The 11,121-nt window shown below is 36.8% G+C and overlaps 1 protein-coding gene and 1 pseudogene across 1 annotated transcript in view; both read left to right on the top strand.

Moving 5' to 3' along the window:
• Positions 1-2,882, top strand: part of RBM41 (RNA binding motif protein 41) — a 48,026-nt gene extending 45,144 nt beyond the window's left edge. The window contains exon 8 of the mRNA XM_004685680.2: positions 2,386-2,882. The gene's annotated coding sequence lies outside the window, so the exon portion shown is untranslated. The remainder of the gene's footprint in view (positions 1-2,385) is intronic.
• Positions 2,883-7,002: 4,120 nt separating this feature from the next.
• Positions 7,003-8,093, top strand: LOC101630830 (annotated as a pseudogene).
• Positions 8,094-11,121: the final 3,028 nt, after the last annotated feature.

Below are 11,121 nucleotides of genomic sequence, written 5' to 3'. Positions count from 1 at the left end.
TATAGGAATAAAATTTTTATATCTCATTGGAATTAAGTTAATTAATATATCTGAAGCCAATCGGTTATGTATGAAGAGCTCTAGAGTAGCCACTGAGGAAATAACCGAAAATATATAGTGAACAATGTTAAGGAAATTTAAATGTTATATTAGAAAATATTTAATGCAAAACAAAGCAAGAGGAAGAATGAGGGGATAAATTAGAAAAGTCTTAAGTCCACCTATATTAATAACAATAAATATGAGCAGATTAAACAGTCAAAAGGTGGAGCTTTTTCTGGCTGGAGTGGGGAAGGCCAAACCATAATTCATCTCTGCTGTTTATCAGAATCACACTTTGAATTCAATGATGCAAACTGATTGAAGGTAAAAGGATAGAAAGATATATGCAAATAGCAACTATAAATAAGCTGTAGTGTTTATGCCAATTGTAGATAAATAGACATTAAAATGAAAAATGGTGTTAGAAATAGACATAATGACTGAGGTCAAAGCATTGCAAGTTATGACAATTACAATCAAGTATGCACTTAAAAACAGCATCAAAGTACATGAACCCAAAACTGAACTAAATTAAATTTACCAAAAGTATTAGTAATATAGTACCCCATATTCAATAATAGACTAAACAGAAGAGAAACAAGAAAATAGAAGAACAACACTGTAAATCACCTAGACCTTAAAGAGATTTATATAACACTTCATTCAACAAAAATATGTTCCTCTCAAGTACACATAAAATATCTCCATGATAGACCATATCATAGATCATAAAACAAATCTTTAAGTGAACTTAAGTTCTCTGACCACAAGAAATGAAGTTAGAAATCAATACAAGAATGTTGAGAATTAGACACATCTGTTACATGAACAGTGAGTCAAAGAAGAAATAAGGGAATCTTTTGATATAAATGAAAGTGAAGATACAATTTATGGTTAAAACAATGTTCAAATTATTTGTATAAGTACCTGTATTTAAAAAGAAAGATTACATCATTAATAGTCTCTTATTAGATATTAAGACACTGGAAGAAGTGTAAAATAAACTTAGAGCAAGCAAAAAGAAGGAAATAAAATATGAGCTAAAAAGTAACACATACAGAAAACATCTGAAAAGTTGGTTTAAAAATGTGACAACTCTTTCATTAGATTGACCAGGTTAAAAAAATAAAGACTCAAATTATAAGAATCAGACATGAAGGCAGGAAAATTACTACCAACTTTGTAGAGATAAAAATTATTATGCACGAACTGTATGAGCAATTATTTGCTAATAAATTAGTTAACCTAGATGAAATGAACAAATCCTTAGAAACACAAACTGCTGATCCAAAAGAAAAAAATAAAATCAGGAAAAAAAAACTTATGATAAGTAAAGGGGTTAAAATAGTATTTAAAAAAATAGCCATAAAGGAAAGAAAGCCCAGGTTCAAATAGCTTTCTCAAGTGAATTCTCAATTCAAGTGAATTTCTCAAGTGAACTATTCAATAATTCATATAGATTCTTTGCAACTTTCAAAAAAGTAGAGGAGGGAACATGCTATCTTCTAATACATGCTACAACATGAATTAACCCTGAAAACATAATAAATTTGCTACAAAAGACTATTATTACACTTATATAAAGTGTCCAAAATTGGCAAAGATAGACAATGTATTAGATTAGTGGTTGCTTAGGATGCAGGTGATAGCTGAAGTGGTTTCCTTAGAGGTTGAAGATTTCCAAGATTGTACAGTATATAATTCTGAATCTACTACAGACCATGGATAGTATACTTCTATACTTCTAATGGGTAAATTGTATGGTATATGAATTATATCTCAATGAAGTCACCAAAATTTGGCTACAACCCAAATAGCCATCAGTAGAATGAATGAGTAAATTATGGCACATTCATTCAGTGGAATACTATGAAGCCATTAAAATAATGGGATATATCTATGAGTACATTCTGAGCTGGATGGTGTCCAGTATTTTGTATTAAGTAAAAAGTAGGAAATATGTATAATGTTCACTCATTTTTGTAAACTAAATAATTGTATATGTATGGTATATGTGTGTATGTATATACATATATATATTATTGGGTAAATTTAGGAAGATACTAGGAAATATGCATAACAAATTATACATTTCTTGAAGGTGGAATTGGACAGGGTGAAAAGGGACTTTTGCTTTATACAAAATTAAAAGGTGTGATTTGGGTGATTTTTACATTTTTCAGAATTTTTAAAATAAGAAGTTTTTAATACTCTGCCAGTCACTTGACTTCCAGGATATTTGTCAGGTCAGCTCTGAGGATATCATCCAACTATACTCAGGACAAACCCCTATTCCTTTGATATACTGCTCATCTAAGATTAACTTTCCAATTTTAAATATAGTTTAAGGGACAAGAAGTACGCTGTCCTGTTACAACCTCCTGCACATGGACATAATTTTAAGCTGGAGTTTTCAGAAGAAACGTCTTCCTATTGGGTGGGAAAATCTCACCTCTGCCCTTTACTGGACCTAGAGACTACTAACAATGGAGAAAAGTAAAAATGGAAAATGTCCCTCTACTGGTGCATTGGATAAACTGGTTGATCCATACAATGGATCCTGTTCAGCAATAAAAACTATAATGAACTGTGATACTTATAATGACTCTTAAATGCATTTTGCTATGTAAAAGAAGTCAAATTCAAAAGATACTTACTGTTTGATTCCACTGATATAATGTGGAAAAGGTAAACCTGGAGACAGGATAAATGAGGATGTCAAAAGTTAAAAGTGGAAGACTGATTACAAAATAGCACATGAGATCTTTTAATAATGGAAAATTTTGTGTATTGATTGTAGTTACATGAGTGTATGCATTTGCCAAAACTAGAATTGTACACCAAATAAATAAATTTTACTGTATGTACATTTTTAAATAAATTAATTTTTAATGGCAGAAAAATTCTCAAATTCATTTCCATAGTGTTTTTCCTTTTCTGTGGTCTTCTGAATACGGTTGAACACTTAAAGCTACTTGACTATTTTCTGCCCACAAGTCAGCACAAATTATCAGTTTAAAACATATACACCAGCACATGCCATTAAAAAAAAGTCAAAAGACAAGAAAATAATTTGCCACACACAAGGAAGAAATTAATTTCCTTAATATACAATGTATGCAATTAATGTGTAACATCAATAAAGTATATAAATGAAAAGATGTACAGAAGCTAAAATATAAATAATCGATAAACTAAGAAAAATGTCCAGAGTAATAATAAAAATTAAGATAATAAGCTGTCTGATAAAAGCCTTTTTTAAACGTGTAACACACATTTTTTGAAAATAGAAGTTCCCATATCTCCACCCATTTTCCCCTGATGTTAACATCTTATATAACCATAATACAATTATCAAGACCAGGAAAATAACATCTCAATATAGCCTAGTATGTCCTGCACATGTTGCCCAGAAACATAGTTCTTAAGCTTGACTTTTCGGAAGAAATGGCTTTTTACTGGTTACTATTGATTTATAGACCTTTCTTGAATTTTTCCATTTGCCCCACTAGTGTTTTATGAGCTAGGATCAGGTCAAGATCCCATATTGCATTATGTTATTATGTATCTTTATTCTGTTCCCATCGGTGACATTCTCAGTCCTTCTTGTGAATGACCTTGACAAGTCTGAAGACTAACAGTTATTTTGTAGAATGTCTCTAATTTGTGGTTGACTGTTTTCCCATGATAGGTTGAGGTTACAGATTTCTATCACAGAAGTGATATGCCCCGTTCTGTGCAACATGTCAGGAGAGACCTGATGTTGTGTCTTAATACTGGTGATGTTAACATATTACTATATTCCACTTTGTAATTAACTCTAACAGGAAGATAGGTTTGAAGCCATTCAAACATCCTGTTGCTAGTGATACCTTTTACCCACCAATTTTAGCATCGATCAGTTGTTCTTAGATGACAATTGTTATTGTGGTGTACACCTACTGTCAATTTTCTATTTCTTCAATCTCTTCTAAAATTAATAACTGAAATTCTCTGGGGTAAGAATTTGCGCATTTATTTAAATCAGCATGGACTAATGGATGGTTAATTCTGTTTAACTTAATACTGTCATTACATTGTTGCTCAAATTGTTCCAAACTTGGCCATTGAAAGCATCTGTATTCTTTTGACATATCCCCAATTTTGACTTGTTTCTTATTTTGTGGCACCACAGAGATCCCAAACTCATATTTTCCCTTCCTCAGTGCTGGAACTAACCATTTATACATGGACCCTAATCAGTCTACTATGTACCCTAATCTTTGTCCCAGAATCTGCTTCTGATCTCTGATAATGCCTTACACATGTTGCATTTGTCTAGTTTCTCCCTCCTTCTCCTTATCTCTCCCCCGCCCTCCCCCTTTTATGTCCTGTTTTATTAAAAATTTAAAAAAATAACAATTCCCATCAAGGAACTGCTCCATTTCCCTTTCACAGCAAAATTTCTCTATAGTCATTGACCCCATTTCTATTTTCTCTTGAAACCACTTCAGTAAGTTACTGCTCCCAACAAGGTCTCCAACTTATACTAATGAGGAATTTATGTCTCAAAAAACTATGGAACCTACACAACTCATAAGTTAAAAAGTGGATGCAGAAGTAGCTTATGCTTTTAAATACTATTTTCTTTAGTTTAATAAAATATAATTTCTCTTCAAGATTGAATTTAAATGATTGCACCCATCAAATAATTTCCCCACAAAGGCATTAATTATTTAAATTTAAACCAGAAGGAAGTTTTTAAGTCATTTTAGTGGGAAGGTAAAAGATTCCATGATACCATACCCAGAAAGTACATTCAGCATAGCTGTGGTCAAGGAGCCTCATAGAATAGTTCAAGTTACTTATTTAAATTGCTGTAAAGCAAAGTGGAAACTTTCTTTTTCCATTACTACTCAAAATTACTTCAACAAAACAGGTCCTATATTGCTGAAGGGAAGCAAAGTAAGAATATGAGTTAAATTAATTTTGTGAGGAAAGTAAATTAAAAATTAAGTTTCCAGTAAGTCATATTTCTCTGTTGTCTGGACTCTCCTGAAAAAGGCTCCAATTTGTAGGCATGACGGTCGTGGGTATAAAAAGAATGGGCTGTGTGGCATTTCCTCCTCATACAAGGCTTATAATATTATGATTGTGGTGAACTGAAAATGAAGAATAAAGAAGGAAAAAAGAGAAAAGGGATGGAATGAGAGCGGGAGGGATGAAGGAAGGGGAGATTCAGTAAATTAAAAGTATTTTTTTAATTATCCAGAGATAAACTATTAAAAAGATATTTAGGATTTAATTCCAGACTTTTCATTTGGACATATTTAGATACATATTATTTTAATTAGAAAGGATACTATGTATGTCTTATTGCTTGATTTTCACTTATTATAAAACAACTGTATTTCTATTAATCCATGCATTTGTTTAGTAAGCAATTATATAGTGCCTGATGATTATTCAGAATAGAAGAGTACGTAAACATGGTCTTTTAAAAAAGAAGATTTATTTATGCATACAAAGACTGGGGTACAAGCCAGAGGTGTGGTGGGGGAGGGGCAGGTGAGAGGATTCACTAGAGACAGAATGGGCAGAACAGGCAGATGGACTGAAATACACTGCTGAGGGGAGCAGTGGGCAGGACATGAGTGGTCTGCCATGCCATGTGGGTCACCTTCCTGACAGGGGATTGAACTCATGCTGCAGTGGCTGCAGATAGCTTCATAGTGCTGTTCTTTAACCTGTTGTGCCACCAGTGAGGGCCTTGTAACAATGGTTTTAACAGTCATTTCCTGAAGGTATTATTCTGTAAGGTCTAAGAACTTTTACATAGAAAAGTAAAAGGGGAGAGTGGAGTACCTAGCAAGTAATTTTTTAGACTGCTTGTTAGAGCTTTTTAAATAAATCTGTAAAACAATTTTCATTGAAGTAACATTGGGTTGTGACGTTGTATAAGTTTCAAGTGTACATTATTATAATTTGATATCTAGTGTTTTTAAGATTGAGTCTTATTTCACTTAGCATAATCCTTTCCATCTCCATCCATTTTGCCATAAATGGCATGCCTTTATCTTTTTGATTGCTGAGTAGTATTTCATTGTGTATATGTACCATACCTTTTTGATCCCATTCTCTGTTTCAAGACATTTGGGTTGTTTCCAAACGTTGGATATTGTAAATAGTGCTGCAATAAACATAGGGGTGCAGATTTCCTTTCAAACTCACACTTTTGTGTTCTTTGGGTAGATTCTTAGGAGTGGAATCACTGGATCATATGGTAGGTCTATTTTTAGTGTTTTAAGAAATCTCCACACAGCTTTCTACAGTGGCTGGGCCAAATTACATTTCCTACCAGCAGTGTAAGAGGATTCATTTTTCTTTAAATATGGGCCATTAATTAAGTCAGAAGGAAAAAGGTAAATATCAGATGATTTCATTTTTTCATCTGTATGTATAATGTGAAGAAACCAATGTGTCAGGAAAAAAGACAACTTGCAAGCTGACTAAGGCGCTGAGTGACAAAGCAGGGGAGCAGGAGGGAGAGCGGTCGGAACAGGGGAGGGACAAGCACAAGGACGTGGGTGACAGAGCACAAGTGCCATCTGTGTTGGTGGGAGGACTGATGGGACCACACCTGATGGGAGAAATCAAAAACTGCCCCCAAATTAACAATGAAGTAAGAAAAGAAATTCATTTTCTTAAAAATCTACCCAACTTAAAAAAAAAATGACTCAGACTTTACTTAGAGGGGAGGGGCAAGTGTGATTTCATATGCACAGATTCTTTGCATATGAAAACATTTCTGAAGCACAAAGCCTAATCGTTTCACATGAAAAATTCGACCCATTATTAGGAGAGCTGGTAGGAAAAATGATTTAGTCTTTGTGGACCACAAGTGATGGAGAACTGAGGATGTTCTATGCCAGCACCAAGAAATTGTCACAGGGACATGCTAACGTGCTGAGATGCGGGGAGATGCATATTCCAGGAGAAAATGAGAACAACGATCAAAAAACGTAAAGTAATTCATATTCTCCAGGAATATGAACTTCTAGTTAGAAAGGCAGGAGCTGGCATTTGGGAGTGTGGAGAGCCTTAGGGTGTACAGAACACATTTCTACAGACTTCGCAGAGGTGGGGGTGGGTTGGGGGACTTAACTGCTCAAGGCTAAAAGCGATGGATACCATTTAAAGGCATTCTCCTAGTCAAGTACTAACCAGGCCTGTCGCTGCTCTTAGCTTCCGAGATCAGAGGGGGTCTGGTGTGTCCAGGGTGTATCCAAATGACAGCAACTGATGAGGAAGATCAGACTCACCTCAAGTTGGTTCTACTCAGGCAGGAACTACTCTGACAGGGTCACAGCTGAAGTTCTTGTTCCCACGAAACGACAGTTTGCTTACTCTGCTGCATGGTGCACATCGTATGGAAAGGAGAGAAGGGAAATGCTAATGTCCCGTCAGTAAGAAGAGGAAACCTAGGACAGCTGAAGTGACTATAGAGACTAGTACACAAATAGAGACTAGCATGACGCATTCTCCTTGTACTTCCAATCTGAAAAGACTGATGAGTAAGCAAGCACATAAATAAACTGATTGGCTCCAATGCTCCGCGTGGATTGGCATCCCAGCAATGCTTTGCTGACAGAGGGATTGTGTGGTTTCAAATACAGAGTGTTTCCTGCCTACATTAAAGAAGTGGGTGAAAAGCCAGCCAGCGCCCTGGGCCAGCAAGATGCCTTTTGGGCAACCGCTGTCAGGGTCTGGTGGCACCGGTGGCTGGTGCATAGGCTTAGTGTCTCAGCCAGCAGCAGCCACCTGCCTGGGTTAGCCATGACAGCACTTTATTTGTTGCCCATGCCACAGAAAGCATGCAAGGCTCATCAGAAAGCAGAGTTCCTGTACGTCTCTGTGTATCATCGGTTTCGGAGAACGGTGTTGTGGCTACTGGCCACCGTTGCTGCCAAGTGCTGTTTAATTACAATGACTGTGGCTGCTTTACATTTACCTCCAAGCTAGATATGCCAAAACGGCATCCACCAAAACATGTCTGCCATGGAAGCTTCTGAAGCACCGACAAGAGAGCCGCGACTGAGGACTGCAAACAGGCCTTGGATACCCTGTGCCAGAATAGTATCACTCAAGTGTCTATTTCTGAGGTGGGCCAGCAAGATGGCTGCAAATTTTGTGCTACTGGTATTGGTGGAGACATGACAATTTGGAATTATCTTTTAAAAGATTTATTTATGATACAAGAACTGGAGTGAAGGCCAGAGGTGGAGGCAGGGGTGTTGAGAGGTTTCACCAGAGACAGAGTGGGGAGCAGAACAGGCAGATCAACTGACATACATTGCTGAGGGGAGCAGTGGGTGGGACAGGAGAGGCCTGCTGCCCATGTGGGTCAGCTCCCTGGCCGGGGATTGAACTTATGCTGCAATAGCTGCTGATAGCTTTATAGTGCTGAGACTTACCCCCTTGTGTGACCAGGGAGGCCCTCAACAATTTAGAATTTTAAGACCATCAAGTCTACTATCCAGGCCTTTGAATTATGTGAAGCTGAGAGAGCTTACAGGATCAGCCTGACAAAATGACTGATGTCACTGATGGCAGCCACATCTTTTGCAATATGGTGAGGAAAGCCTGCCACAAGGCAACACTGAAGACATGGCTTGCAAATAAAGTGTGTGTGGTTTTATTTTAATATAACTGGTGGAAGTGTTGGTTTTTTAAAACGCAGCATTGATTTGGACTTTTTTTTTTTGTGCTATTTCCTTCTAGTCTTGATCAACTCACTGAAAATTGTCACACTAAAAGGAAAGGGTGGGGGGGCATGTAAATTGTCTGCTAAAAAGGTAAAAACACTGGATGTGTAAAAAAAAAAGGCAACCTACTAAATAAAAGATATTGCAAATCATCCTTCCAACAAGGGGTTAATATACAAAATATATCAATAATTTATACAAGTTAACAAAAATAGATTTTAAAATGAGCAGAGGAACTAGAGATACATGTTTCTAAAGAAGATGTCCAATAAGCACACAAAAAGAGGTTCACCATCACATATTTGTCATTTGGCAAATATAAATTAAGAGCACCATAAGATGTCACACCTTTTGGAATTATCAAACCAAAACCACAAGTGTCCATGAAGATGTGGAGCAAAGAGAAAATTTGCACACTGTTGGGATGGAAATTGGTGCAATCACTCCAAAACAGAATGGAGAGCCTCAAAACATGAAGAGTATAAATATCCTATGATCTAGCTATTCCACTTCTAGGTATTTACCCCAAAAATACAAAAACACTGATTCAGGGCCCTCCCTGGTGGTACAGCAGGTTCAAGTGCAGCACTGCAAGCTGGCCACAGCCTTTCAGGGCAAGTTCGATCCCCGCCCCAGAGGTGACCCACATGGCGCAACAGACCTCTCCTGACCAGCCCACTGCTCCCCTGAGCAGTGTACTTCATCCATCTGCCTGTCCTGCTTCCTGCTCTGCCTCTGGTGAATCCTCACACCGCCCCTGCACCTCTGGCCTGTACCCCAGTTCTGTATGCATAAGTAAAAATAAATCTTTAAAAAAAAGTGTACAATGGTGTGGTGAAGGAAAGATTTAGACATTTAGTGGTGAGTTTAATGTAATCCATGCACGTTTGCTTTCAATGATGCACTCCTGAAACTCATGCAATCTTATAATGCAATGTTAGTTGAATTCAGAAAAAAAGAAGCTAACATAAATATGAGCATTTGATTTATGACAGATGACACTGTAGAGCAATGGAAAAGGAATTCTTCTAAATTATTTCTTCTGGTTCAATGTACTATCCATAAAAGAGGAAATGAATCTTGACCTCAACTTCACATCTGTAAAAACCAATCTCAAAGTGGATTATAGATTTAAATGCAAAAAAGTAAAATAATAAAGCTTGCAGACATAACATAGTAGATGATATTCATCACACAAAAATAATATAACCATTAAATGAAAACTTGCTAAGTTGGAACACAAATTAACATCAAATTATACCATTAAATATATAAAAATGCTGGCCCTCCCTGGTGGTGCAATGGGTTAAACACAACCCTATGAGGCTCTTGGCAGCCACTACAGCATGAGTTTGATCCCCAGCCAGGGGGGGTGACCCACATGGCACAGCAGACCTCTTCTGACCAGCCTGCTGCTCCCCTCAGCAGTGTATTTGGATAGATCTGCCTGTTCTGCTCCCTGCTCTGTCTCTGGTGAATCCTCTCACCCCCTGCACCTCTGGCCTATACCCCAGTTCTGTATGCATAACTAAATAGAAGTCTTTAAAAAAAAATGAAAACACAAGCCAGGGGAAATGTCCACAAAATATATAATTGACAAAGCACTTGCAATACAAAATACAGAGAACTCCTTTAAAAAAAAAAAAAGAGAGAAAACCCTATAGAAAATATGGGTAAAACACTTAGATAGTATAGTTAAAAGAAGATATACAAATGGCAAATAAACACATTAAAAGGTGTACAACATTAGTCATCAAGGCAGTTCATATGAAAACCACAATGATACACCACTACGTGCCCACCAGATTGTCCTTAATTTCAATAACAAATGAGGAGGTTATAGAACAACAAAAAACTCTCACACATGTTGCGGGTAAAAGTGTAAGTTGACACAACCACTGTAGAAAGCTGGTTGCCAGTTTGCATTCACTCTGAATGTAGCAATCTTACTAATAGAGTAACAGAGCCTAGTTCTACAGCAGCATTCCAGATGCCGAAGATATATGGACTGAAGTGTTTTGCAAAGGCCAAGGGAATGATTCTTGTGGGGCCAATGACTTCTAAGAGTAGAAACCATTAGGCTTTCTTTTACTAAGTGGGGCACCAAGATGAAGATCAGAGTTGGTCATGTATGGGTAATTGGGGGTGCAGTCCTGAGAAATAATTTGTGTGAGGTGAGAAGCAGCTTTCACTACAGGGCAATGTTTGGCAACTATCTTAAGAAGTATCATAAAGCTGCATAATATAAACTCTTTCCCTGTTTCCCCAATATTTTTGGTAAAGAACCTATATAGCTTGGCCCTCCCTGGTGAGCAGCGGGTTAAAGCACAGCACT

This window comes from Condylura cristata, unplaced genomic scaffold (genome assembly GCF_000260355.1).
Source record: "Condylura cristata isolate star-nosed mole 26May11 unplaced genomic scaffold, ConCri1.0 scaffold00019, whole genome shotgun sequence".
Classification (NCBI taxonomy): Eukaryota; Metazoa; Chordata; class Mammalia; order Eulipotyphla; family Talpidae; genus Condylura; species Condylura cristata.
The sequence above is the reverse complement of the archived record's forward strand: the minus strand, read 5'-3'. Positions and strand labels throughout refer to the sequence as shown.